The sequence below is a fragment of the Cajanus cajan genome, chromosome 3 (genome assembly GCF_000230855.2).
Source record: "Cajanus cajan strain Asha chromosome 3, NIPB_CcT2T_4, whole genome shotgun sequence".
NCBI lineage: Eukaryota > Viridiplantae > Streptophyta > Magnoliopsida > Fabales > Fabaceae > Cajanus > Cajanus cajan.
This window is the reverse complement of record NC_138519.1, coordinates 29731645-29743765: the sequence shown is the minus strand read 5'-3', so window position 1 is coordinate 29743765 and position 12121 is coordinate 29731645.

The window sequence follows — 12121 nt, the reverse complement described above, 5'->3', positions numbered from 1 at the left end:
CACACTCTCATAGAGTGAACCCAAGACTTTTGAAGTTAGAATCAATAATGATTTTGCTAACAATGATTAAAAGTGACATAGGATTACAAGGTTTCTCGTATATATAGACTAACCTAGCTTACAGAGCAAGATAAGCAAACCATGGTTAGAAATGAACCAAGGTTACCAACCAAGCTAAGATGGTGCACCCCAAAATTGAATTTGATTTCAAATATTAGGCCCCAACTCTCATGGATCTAGGATCCATGTGCCGTGTGTCATGTGCTACCATGTGACACAGATCTAGAATAGCCTATAAGAGCTTGCCACGTGGCAAATGTTAAAGGTGTGACTAATGTGTTGGGCATGTGACTATAGGAATAGGTACCACCTCTGTTGGCCTAAATACAAATCATTTTAGCTATATCTTCTACGTACTAGTTGCATCCCCTTAAACTACTAATTACACCCATAGAAGAAAATATAAGGAATTAAATTTCTACACTACTTGGCCCAAAACACGAGGTCAAAATAAAAAAGAACAAGAAAATACAAGGAATAAGAAATGGACTAAAAGATACCCAAAGCTCAATCATGAGTTTGGGCCTTTTTCCTTCAAGCCTAGCCCATGTCTTCTTGGTATGCTTGGACTTTATTATTTAAATAATACTTGGTGATTGAAGCTTGGAAAGACTTTGTTTTTCAAAGAATACTTGAGTAGTTTGCTTGAAGCGGAATATCAAAGCAAGCTTTGGATTGAACTAGAAGTGGCTTGTTAAAGAATACTTGTATCTTTGAAAAGATAGTCGAACATGATCAAGAATTACAAACAATCTCAGTGGTTCAGATGAACTAGTATGCCAAAATCATGTGTTCTTTGTTCTTGCTTTGTTTGCATTATTGAAGGGTTATGCTTCTTGTCGCCACCGGCCCGAAACGGGCTTTCGGCATTCGCGAAGGATGGTTGGACTCGTTTTATTTGTTTGAAAATGTGGATTGCTAGAATGACTTATTCTCAAACTGAGACCTCGTCAAACGAGCAATTTTATTAAAAGGCTCACCAATCCATATTAATCCCAAGCGGGACCCTCCATGGATTAGTGGTTTTCGTAAAAGGAGGGTTCGTGGAGTCGCCACCAATGTTTTACTCAAAACATTGGAAAAAGGGATAAGGCAATTGATTTAAAAATCAACTTTGGCCATTACAACCAGAGTTGGGTAAGGGAGTCGGTTACGCGTGGGGAAGGTGTTAGCACCCCACGGCGCCCCTTTCGGGTTCCCTATGACAGATTATTTTTAAAAGAACAGTATAAAATTACTAAATTACCCCTATTTATTCTAAACAATTATAAATTGACTATCTACATGATGACATTTTAAATATGCACACAGAAAGCAGTAAAAGGAAGGATTGAAAGGAAACCTCTTGAAGCGTGCTTTTATATATTGCAAAGAACTGGGAAGCGTTTTGGCGTTCCCTCGCTCTACAAGCCCACTCCTCGCTCTCCTAGAACAAAATTTTAACTAAGGGAATCAAAAGATTTCCCCTCGACTAGGTTCGATCCTCAAGCAAAATGGCTCGGGGCTCAAGAACTTCGTCGGATCGACTCCCAGAGAGATTTCTAGGGCAGAACACTGCTCAAAAACCCCAGAATACTCAAGGAGGGAGTCAAAACTCCGTGAAAAAGTGTGGAATGACGTCCAATTGACGTCATATTTATAGGGAATAGGCGCAGTACGGCCTACAGGGCCAATACGGCCGTATTGAAATTTTTGAACTTCAATACGGTCGTATTGGAGTTCAATACGGTCGTATTGAAAGTCCGAAATTTCAATACGCCCGTATTGAGTTCGCAGCGGTCGTATTGAAGTGTCAATACGGTCGTACTGACTTCAGTACGGCCGTATTGAAGCTTCAATACGGCCGTATTAAGTTCAGTACGGCCGTATTGGGCTTTTTCCCTCCACTTCCTTATTTTTAGCTATTCTAAGACCTCTAGACCTACAGAGAACCCTCCTAGGGCTTTCCAGGAGTCCTTCTGGCTGATTATCCTTCAGTCTTCGAGAGTCTTCAAGCTTTATTTCCGGCCCGGACAATTTTAGGGGTCTACAGCTGCCCCCCCTTTACTTAGTCGGACGGCCTTTTGGTGTATCGGCTGACAAGTAAAGGAGTTGACCCAATTGTCCGGGTATTGTGCCGACCTTCTGACTTGTAGCGTCTTCCGGTGGAAAAATGTCGAGTAGCCTCTCCAGGTGGGTGCATACCTCGGCGCTTCTGACATCCTCGGTAGCTGAGTTTACCTTCTCCAAGGTCAACTTCACTCGACGCTCGAGCTGGAAGTTGGACATCAACGCGCCTCTGATGACGCTGATGGTTGAGTACCGCCTCTCTAGGCTTAGCTTCACTCTTTGTTCGAGCCGGAAGCTAAGTACCTTTGTGACGACGGTGAGTGGTGTGAGTTTCGCCTCTCCAAGCTTAGTCTCGCTCTTTGTTCGAGCCGGAAACCAAGCACCTTTGGGACGACAGTGAGCAGTGTGAGTTTTGCCTCTCCAGGCCTTGCTTTGCTTGTTGCCCAAGCTGGAAGCTGTAAGTACCGTCTCTCCAGGCTTAGCTTCACTCTTTGTTCGAGCCGGAAACTAAGTACCTTTGTGATAACGGCGAGCAGTGAGTACCCCTTTTCCAGAGATAGCTTCGCTCATTGCCCGAGCCGGAAGCTGCATACCTCCGTGTTTGTGACGACGGGGGTAGCGTGAATATCTCCTTTCCAAGGATTCGTGATGATTTTGTCTCCACAGTCCACGATGCTGCTTCGACGGTTGTTTTTTGATTTTGTGCCACTAAGGGCTGGATAACGCAGGGATCCGTCTAGGGGATGTGCAGTTACTCATAGGTTCTTGTGTCCCAACTTTCCATTGCGTAGTTGGTGCCCACTGGGGAATTTCTGATTCCTTTGGGGTATAGACACAAAGATGCTCTTTCTGATGTGAGCGGTGCCTTATGATTGGCTGACGTCCTTTCGACGTTGATGGAGTATCCCGGTTATCCTTGTTCGGGTGTCTCTTTTGGTTTTCTGATTTTTTGCTGCCTCTGTGTAGGCTGTTATCCACTGGGGGATTTTGTCGTTGATTTTGATTAGCCTCTTCTGTTAGGCGTATCAGCTTGACGTTCAATGATTGGCTGAGAGCCAGATTCCATTTGGGGAATGATTATTGATTTTTATTTTCTTCTCCTTCTGCAGGGATGCCTCTTGAGTAGGCGACTGGGGATTTGGGGATCTTATGTATCCCAGAGTATTATTTAGGAAGCCTCTACAGGCTTAGCCTCACTCGACACTTGAGTTGGAGAGCTATCTTCACTGAGGAAGTTTAAGTCCTTTGACTTGGATATTCTGCTTGGGTGATCGTACTTCCATTGGGAATGTCGTCGATCTTGCTTTGATAGCTCTTGCTGGGGATTTTGAGTCCAAGAGCGTGAGTTGAGGTTTCTCTGGGGAGTATTATTTCTGCGAGCCTCTCCAGGCTCAATTATTTTGAGATGTGGGGGATGAGGAGTATTGTTTCGGCAAGCCTCTCCAGGCTCAGTTATTCTGTGCAAACTGATTGTTGGATTTTCTGAATCTTTGTATTTTGCTTGCTGCTGTCATACACAAGCAATTTTCTATTTTTCTATTTTATGCAGTTTGCCTCATGATAAGGTCTTTGAATGTGCAACTAATGTGTGTGTGATGCACAAATGCAATTCAATTTTTTGTTCATTTAGTTAGAAAAGTGAGTGGCTCTCCCTGTCCTCTTCTTCTTGGAGGACTTTCTGTCATTGACGCGAGGGAGTATTTTTTGTGAGCCTTTATGCAGGAGATTATGGATTTTACGGGAACCCCTCCAATTTTCTTTTATTGGCCGATTATTAAGAGTTTCGTACAATTTTTAGAAACATCAATTTAAAGGCATAATCACATGGTCAAGAGAGAAAAGAAACAAATGGATATTTTATTGATATTCACAAATGTTCATACAGAAAGATTTACAAGAGGAATTTCTGAAGAATGGCTGGCCAAGGTAGGCTATACATTTTTGGCTTAAACAATTATATCTGTAATTGCTGCTCTTCCCGTTTCCCTAGTTGTTTCGGGTGAGATGCCTGAGCCAGGAGTGTAGATACTGCAAGACGCTTGCTTTGAGAAGATTATCACTTGAACCGCCTTTTGGTTTTCGGTTCAAGTGATCGTTGCTTGCTTTGTTTTTATATCTTATTCTTTTGCCCCTAATTTTTGCCTAGGACATGTCCTAGCGGGGATAATTTTGCCTTTGTTTTGCCTAGTACCCTTGTACTGGCGGGCTTTTTGTCTTGCCCTAACTTTTGCCTAGGATGCCCTTTTTGGGTTTTCATCCTAGCGGGCTGATGCAAGCAACGTCTTCAAGCATAATACTTCTTTACCACGTCAGCGTTGACTGGGTATCGAAGTTCTTCTCCGTCCATGTCTGTGAGAATCAATGCTCCTCCGGAGAAAGCTCGCTTCACCACATATGGTCCTTCGTAATTTGGGGCCCACTTTCCGATCTTGTCCTTTTGAGCTGGTAGCAATTTCTTCATCACCAGCCCTCCCTCATGGTAGGTTCGAGGATGGACTTTTTTGTCGAAAGCTTTTTTGATCTTCCTTTGGTAGGCTTGACCATGGCATATGGCGTTCAGTCGTTTTTCTTCGATAAGGTTCAATTGGTTGTATCGACTTTGAACCCATTCTGCCTCGGAAAGTTTTGCTTCCATGATTACTCTCAGAGACGGTATCTCGACTTCAACCGGCAGAACTGCCTCCATTCCATAAACAAGGGAGAATGGAGTAGCTCCTGTGGATGTACGTACTGAAGTCCTATAACCATGGAGAGCGAAGGGTAGCATCTCATGCCAGTCTTTGAATGAGACAACCATCTTTTGTACTATCTTCTTGATATTCTTATTGGCTGCCTCGACTGCCCCATTCATCTTTGGTCGATATGGGGAAGAGTTATGGTGCTGGATTTTGAACTCTTTGCACAGCTCTTCCACCATCTTATTGTTCAAATTGGATCCATTATCAGTGATGATTTTATCGGGAATACCGTATCTGCATATGATATTCTTTCTGATGAAGGATGTTACCACCTTTCGGGTCACATGAGCATACGATGCCGCTTCTACCCATTTGGTGAAATAGTCAATGGCCACAAGGATGAACCTATGTCCATTGGATGCCTTTGGCTCGATGGGTCCAATAACATCCATGCCCCACATTGCAAATGGCCATGGTGAAGCCAGAACATTGAGTGGCGTTGGTGGGACATGAATGTTGTCGGCATATGCTTGACACTTATGGCATTTCCGGACGTATTGGTAACAATCCCTTTCAATGGTCGACCAATAATATCCTGCTCTGAGGATTTTCTTAGCCATTGCAGGCCCGGGAATATGGGTACCGAAAACCCCCTCATGTATTTCTTTGATTACATTTTGAGCTTCGACTTGGTCTATACATCTCAACAAGACCGAGTCATAATTCTTTTTGTAGAGGGTTTCTCCAATCAACAGAAATCCCATGGCCCTTCTTCGGATATGCTTTTTATTATTATCACTAGCCATATCAGGATATTCCCCTTTTGACAGATATTGTTTGATGTCATGGAACCATGGATGATCGTCAACAGCTTCATCTATCAGTAGGCAGAACGCTTGCTTATCGTGCCGCCGGATATTGATGATGGGCATTTCATGCTCCTTATCCAATGCGAACATCGATGATAGTGTAGCAAGGGCGTCAGCAAACTGATTCTCCTCCCTTGGAATGTATTCAAAGATGACACTTTGGAAAAATTGTGTCAAATCTTTGATATGCTCAACATATGGTATCAGTTTAGGATTTCGGACTTCCCAGTCACCTCGCAGTTGGTGAATGACTAAAGCCGAATCTCCAAATACTTTGAGCTTTAGGATACCATTGTTGATTGCTGCTTGGATTCCTAACGCGCAAGCTTCGTATTCGGCCATGTTATTTGTACAGTCAAAGTTGAGTCTTGCTGTTAAGGGGATATGCTTTCCTTGTGGGGAAATTAATACTATTCCAATCCCCTGTCCAAGCATGTTGGAGGCTCCATCGAAATACATGGTCCACGTATCGTCTTTTAGTTCTTCATGTTGTATACTCATTATGTGCTCGTCGGGGAAATCATCCTGGAGGGATTGGTAATCATTGGTCGGCCCATGTGCTAGGTAATCAGCTAGGGTACTGCCTTTGATGGCCTTTTGTGTGACATGTATGATGTCGAATTCTGATAATTGCACTTGCCATCGGGCAATCTTCCCAGTGATTATTGGTTTGTCGAACACGTACTTAATTGGGTCCATTTTGGAAACCAACCAAGTAGTATGCCTTATCATGTACTGCCTGAGCCTTTGTGTTGCCCACGCTAACGCACAGCAAGTCTTTTCTAATGGCGTGTAGCGAGTTTCATAATCAAGGAACTTTTTGCTCAGGTAGTAGATAGCTTGTTCTTTCTTTCCAGTTTCGTCCTGTTGCCCTAGCACGGCTCCCATGGACTCATCAAGCACTGTCAGATAGAGGATTAATGGCCTTCCCTCGACAGGTGGCACCAATACTGGTGGATTGGCCAAGCACTGTTTGACCTTGTCAAAAGCTCGTTGACAATTCTCATCCCAAGTTTCGGAATGATTTTTGCGCAACAGCTTGAATATTGGTTTGCACGTGTCAGTCAACTGTGCGATGAACCTTGCGACGTAGTTTACCCTGCCGAGGAATCCTCTAATTTCTTTCTCAGTTTTAGGGGGAGGCATTTCTATTATTGCCTTTACTTTATCGGGGTCCACCTCTATGCCTTTTTCACTGACGATGAACCCGAGAAGCTTACCCGACCGAACTCCGAAAGTACACTTAGCCGGGTTTAGCTTAAGCTGATACTTACGAAGCCGATTGAATAATTTTCTCAAATATTGGATGTGGTCCATTTCGTCTTTTGACTTTGCGATCATGTCATCCACGTATACTTCAATTTCTTTGTGGATCATATCGTGGAATAGAGTCACCATCGCTCGTTGGTAGGTGGCACCCGCATTTTTAAGTCCAAAAGGCATCACCCTGTAGCAGAAAGTTCCCCAGGGTGTAATGAAAGAAGTTTTCTCGCGGTCTTCTATATTCATCTTGATTTGATTATACCCCGAGTATCCATCCATAAAGGAATAGAGTGTGTTTGTGGCGGTGTGATCCACGAGTGTATCAATATGTGGCAAGGGAAAATCGTCCTTTGGGCTGGCACGATTCAAATCCCTATAATCAACACACACTCTAACCTTCCCATTCTTTTTGACGACTGGCACAATGTTAGCCAGCCATTCGGGATACTGGGATACAACCAAGAATCCCGCGTCCAATTGCTTTTCTACCTCCTCCTTAATCTTTAACGACCATTCGGGCTTGATTCGTCGAAGCTTTTGCTTAATAGGTCGAAACCCCTCTTTTAAGGGCAACTTGTGTTCGACGATGTTGGAGTCCAACCCGGGCATATCATGGTACGACCATGCAAATACGTCCTTGTATTCCCTTAATAATTGAATTAATTGCGTTTTTATTCCATCACTGATACGGGTCCCAATATTGACCTCTTTCAATTCTTGACCCTGCCCCAAATTCACGGTCTCCAATTCTTCTTGATTCGGTTGGAGTAGACGAGCTTCTTGATCTAGCAGTCTTTGCAGGTCCGGAGAGATGGTCTCCTCATCACTGTCCGACTCAACCCATTCACCCTCGGCTTTCGGATCCCGGTCAGAGCGAGCAATCACAGACATAATTATTTATTGGTTCTGTTTAGGTTTAGAGTTTATTAATATTAATGAGAGAGAGAGAATAGAACAAAATGAGAGAATAATTGTGTGAAAAATGCCTTTTTATTGATATATGAGTGTAAAACTGTACAAAACCCTTTATTTACATGAAAAGGTCCTCATGATCTCGGGTACTGATCATGAGTCCCTAAAAGAAAAATGTGGAGGGGCCCTATCATGGCTTGCCCTTCTCTCTACTCCTGCTGCGGTAGAGGATTCTTGCTCACGTCGGGCGCCGTCGAATCGAAAGTGACCCACCCAGCGTCGATAAGGTCTTGGACCTTGTACTTGAGAGCTCGGCAGTTCTCCGTTGAGTGCCCCTGTGCCCCCGAATGGTATAGACATTTGTCTTGTGGATTGTACCAATCGGGGTAGGGTGGATTCACCTTCTTTGGTGGAATGTAAGCTATAAGGCGCGCCTCCACTAGCTTCGGCAGGAGATCGCTGTAAGTGGTCGGAAGTCTATCAAACTTCTTCACAGAGTTGTTTTGCGATTTGCCTGACTTCGAAGCGGAAGAAGACGGAGCAATGGTTACAGCGTTGACTCCTCCTTCTTTCTTCTTCCCAAAGGCCTTCTTAGCTTCATATGATTGGGAAGGCTTAGCCAGCTTCCCACTTTTAAGTCCTTGTTCCACCCTTTCTCCTATGGTGATGATGTCCGAGAAGAGTGTCGTTGTGTTCCCTATCATTTTATCGTAATAGGGACCAGTCAACGAGTTGATGAATAAGGACACCGTCTCCTTATCCGACAGCGGGGGCTCTATCTGTGCCGCCAACTCCCTCCAACGTTGGGCGTACGCCTTGAAGGATTCATCGTTCTTTTTACTCAAGGCTTGAAGATCAGACCTATCGGGTGTTAGGTCGATGTTGTATTTGTAGCGCTTGAGGAAGGCGTCGGCCAACTGCCTCCATGTGTGTACTAGATTTCCATCTAGCTGCATATACCAGTTGAGTGCAGTTTCAGCTAAGCTCTCTTGAAAACAGTGGATCAAGAGCTTTTCATTTGTGGCATATGCAGCCATCTTGCGACAGTACATGGTGAGATGACTTTTAGGGCAAGTCGATCCCACGTACTTTGGGAAATCTGGCACTTTAAATTTAGGAGGGAATTGAATGTCCCTCACCAAACACATGTCGGCGGCATCCTTAATGTCAAAGTCATGCCCCTCCATAGCCCTTAGCCGATCCTCGAGGGCATGGAATTGTTCCTTTGAGACCTCGGGCTCTTTTATTATAATTCCTGCCCCAAGGGGTACGGCGTTTGGAGGATCTTTTTCATGCTCTTCCTCCTCTCCCTCATGATGGGACCCATGATCACTATGATAAGAATCATGGATGTTGTGATGACGCATGAGTTCCATCATTTGCGCCATCTGCTCTTTAAGCTGTGAAAGCTCGGTTGTGAGCTTCTTGTTTTGCTCCTCCAATGCTTCCATTTTCTTGATTTTCCGTGCGCGCGTAAGGATAGAGAGATGACCAGCCACTTTCTAAAATGAATGTTTAGTTAGTTTATTTTATGGAATGAATACACTCTTTAACACGAGCTTGATAAACCTCCATCTTTAAGGCGCTGCCTTTTTAAGACGGAAGTTTACCACCCTTCTTTATCTATGATTTCTCCCCAACGGAGAATCTCTATAGTCATGGGTCTCTTTCACTCATGTCAAGAGGTATTGGTGATCCTAAAATGTATGTTTTCATGAGGATGCATGATGTCTTATTGGTAATGATGTACATGCTCCTCACTTTTATTATATTTTCACACATGGTCTTTCCTCTCATGTCATGGTTTTTTATGCATGGGGATTATTTTTAGACCTTATCACGAGGTTATTTATTAATGCACAAACAATGTCACATAACGAACGCACAAACAATTCACTCATCCACGAACAGTCACGAGCGAATTACGAGGTAGGGGTCTCCTGCAGAAAAGTGCATATTCAAGGAGGATCTAACTGTTCTCACTTGGTCAAAGGCCCCCAAGGTGCCCCCATTATAGGGACCCAATTCCTCTTGTCGTAGGTCGATGGAAAGCTCCAACGCACCGTCGGACTCAAGTTCATGGTTATCACCTTGAGTGATGCTTTTCGACAACGGTCTCATAGGCTCCTATAAACCCATCAACCGGCCGTACTAACATCCACTCCCTATGGATTACCACTCATGCCCCCGGGTATAGAGGGAACTGTTGTGTGCAAAGGTTTGTGTGCAATTTTATTTCAAACATTTGCGGAAAATTAAACATACAACAGTTATTAAAGCCAAATAGATAAACATGTTATCATACAAGTGAGGGGTAATAAAGTAATTTTAACTATTTGTTAAAAATAATCTGTCACTAAATGGGACTGACTCTCGAGGCTTCCCCAGTGGAGTCGCCATCTGTCGCCACCGGCCCGAAACGGGCTTTCGGCATTCGCGAAGGATGGTTGGACTCGTTTTATTTGTTTGAAAATGTGGATTGCTAGAATGACTTATTCTCAAACTGAGACCTCGTCAAACGAGCAATTTTATTAAAAGGCTCACCAATCCATATTAATCCCAAGCGGGACCCTCCATGGATTAGTGGTTTTCGTAAAAGGAGGGTTCGTGGAGTCGCCACCAATGTTTTACTCAAAACATTGGAAAAAGGGATAAGGCAATTGATTTAAAAATCAACTTTGGCCATTACAACCAGAGTTGGGTAAGGGAGTCGGTTACGCGTGGGGAAGGTGTTAGCACCCCACGGCGCCCCTTTCGGGTTCCCTATGACAGATTATTTTTAAAAGAACAGTATAAAATTACTAAATTACCCCTATTTATTCTAAACAATTATAAATTGACTATCTACATGATGACATTTTAAATATGCACACAGAAAGCAGTAAAAGGAAGGATTGAAAGGAAACCTCTTGAAGCGTGCTTTTATATATTGCAAAGAACTGGGAAGCGTTTTGGCGTTCCCTCGCTCTACAAGCCCACTCCTCGCTCTCCTAGAACAAAATTTTAACTAAGGGAATCAAAAGATTTCCCCTCGACTAGGTTCGATCCTCAAGCAAAATGGCTCGGGGCTCAAGAACTTCGTCGGATCGACTCCCAGAGAGATTTCTAGGGCAGAACACTGCTCAAAAACCCCAGAATACTCAAGGAGGGAGTCAAAACTCCGTGAAAAAGTGTGGAATGACGTCCAATTGACGTCATATTTATAGGGAATAGGCGCAGTACGGCCTACAGGGCCAATACGGCCGTATTGAAATTTTTGAACTTCAATACGGTCGTATTGGAGTTCAATACGGTCGTATTGAAAGTCCGAAATTTCAATACGCCCGTATTGAGTTCGCAGCGGTCGTATTGAAGTGTCAATACGGTCGTACTGACTTCAGTACGGCCGTATTGAAGCTTCAATACGGCCGTATTAAGTTCAGTACGGCCGTATTGGGCTTTTTCCCTCCACTTCCTTATTTTTAGCTATTCTAAGACCTCTAGACCTACAGAGAACCCTCCTAGGGCTTTCCAGGAGTCCTTCTGGCTGATTATCCTTCAGTCTTCGAGAGTCTTCAAGCTTTATTTCCGGCCCGGACAATTTTAGGGGTCTACACTTCTTTCATCCACTTAATTTTGTTTCCTATTTTTTGCAAGATGATTAATTTAAAAATTTCATCAAAAGTTTTAATGAATTAATACGTGCAATCTTTTACTTTAGATATTTCTCTATCTTAATTTAATTCTTATTTAAAATTTTATAGAGTTCAAGAATATAAACATCATAATTTAAAATTTTTAGCTATATTGGAAAGTAAGAACAATTAGTTATATTTTATGCACTCTTATTAATGAATAAATTTACATCTAATTAATACATTATTTGTCTACCAAGAAAATTAACTCATTTATTTCATAAATACATTTAAAAAATATCTAATTAATATATTATTTTCTATAATAGTATTTTGAAAACTTTATTTAATTGAAATACTGACCAAACTATTGTGGTGGTGAAAATAGAAAAGTAGAGGATCTTGGTTGTTGGGTTGGGAAAAGTCTGATACCTTGGTTATAAAGTTGATTCATAAGGGTACTCATTACTCATGTGAGCCACTTATGTTGATTATCATGAAAAAAAAATTGTGATGTTCAATTTGCGGTTGGAGAGAACTTATATGAGCGATAAGGGTGGAAGTAATTCCATGAGGACTTAAATTTGATGCTCATTGTCGTTGTTGTAATTTTTTGTACCATTAAGGAAAACATATAATAGAAAATTCATTCATGGATTACTCATGCCTAAAACGA